A 1,574-nucleotide genomic window follows, 5' to 3' on the forward strand; every position below is an offset into this window, starting at 1 on the left:
AGTTCTGGGGTGGGCAAGCTGTCCATCTTTTCCTTTGGCTTGTACCTTTGCCGCTGTTTCCAAATGTCCACCTGCCGGGGATCCTGTCCTTTTCCCCCTTTGGCCCTTGGCTTCCTTTACAATCTTACCTGGCAGAGCGGTTGCTTTAAATGGGGTTGCTTCACGCGGAGCCACAGATCCCCTTATGGTCACAAAAATGAATGGCAATTTTTTAGCCCCCCCCTTTTTTAATTGACTCTTTATTTAAACCTGTTCTTCCAGCAGTCATTAGGATCAGCAGCAGAGTCAACATTCCTACTGCTTGTCAACCAGATCTTTAAGGACAGTAGAAATACTTTCAGCTCCGGCATTAACCCTTAACTTATAAAACAAAACAAAAAACACACAAAAGAAAAAAAAGAACTGGAGGGGGCGGGGGAAGTTAGGGGAACGTGGAGAAAGAAGTGGAAGGAGAACACCAGAGTGGCCATACTGGGTCAGACCAAAGGTCCATCGCGCCCGGCCTCCTGTCTTCCGACAGCGACCAATGCCAGGTGCCCCAGAGGGAATGAACAGAGAGTGGGAGAGAGGTTGGGGGTGTGGAGAAAGAAGAAGCGGAAGGAAGAGAAACCTAGGCCAATTTCCCTGCTAACCTAGCCTGGGGTGAAGAGTCTGACCTCTACCCGTTCTTCCCCTCCTTGATTACCCCCTCGGGGACCAATCTTCTCATCCTGGTGTTTATTATGGGGGTTTCTGCAACTCTTCCAGTGTGCCAAGCAAGGGACCATTCGGGGACTGCCCGGAAGAGCCCATGATACAAGGAAGCTCATGGGGATAATTCCTTTCAGAATGATAATAAGGATACAAGTTGGGATCCTCCTCTGATGCATCCCCTCCCTTCCCAGTTTATGACTTTCTCTAATCACTGCCACTATTCCCTTCTGACCTCCTAACATGGCTTTGAAAGCACAATTTTGTCTTTTACATCTCCTGTGCTCTTTCGTGGGAATCCTTCCGTCAGGCTCCATCCACTGTTTCGCTCTCAATTCTCTGCTGTTTCAATGCAGATACTTCCTGTTCCAACCGATTTACTTTCTCGCTCCCTGTTACACATTTGCTTCTGCACGGCCAGAATCTGCACTGTCTTTAGGGTAGACGGGGTGGGGGTGGGGCCGGTAAAGTTTCCAGGCTTCCAAAAGACCATTACCATGTTCCTGTCCAAAATCACTCAAGCTGTTTCCCAAAATCATTTCCAGCTGTTCTTTCTTTCCAGATGTTCCCTTTCCTCCTGACATAATTTCTTACCCAACCAGGCTACCCGACCTGGGCCCTGTCTCCCAGTAATGGAATGTATCCATACACTGACTTGTGGACTCTGAAACGGGGAAATTACAGGTTGCAACCCTGCCCCACCAGCCTCCCTTCTTGCACAGCAAACCAATAAACAGTTGGTACCAATCGTCCCCTCCTCTCCACCACTCCTGGCAACTGGCTTGCCAAATCTGTTACCCAGGTTTTCCAGAACCCAAAGAAATGGTAACTTACCTGTTTCTCTTCAGGTGATGTCGGAAATAAATCAGTGGGGACACATCTCC

This window comes from Lepidochelys kempii, chromosome 28, assembly GCF_965140285.1.
Source record: "Lepidochelys kempii isolate rLepKem1 chromosome 28, rLepKem1.hap1, whole genome shotgun sequence".
Classification (NCBI taxonomy): Eukaryota; Metazoa; Chordata; order Testudines; family Cheloniidae; genus Lepidochelys; species Lepidochelys kempii.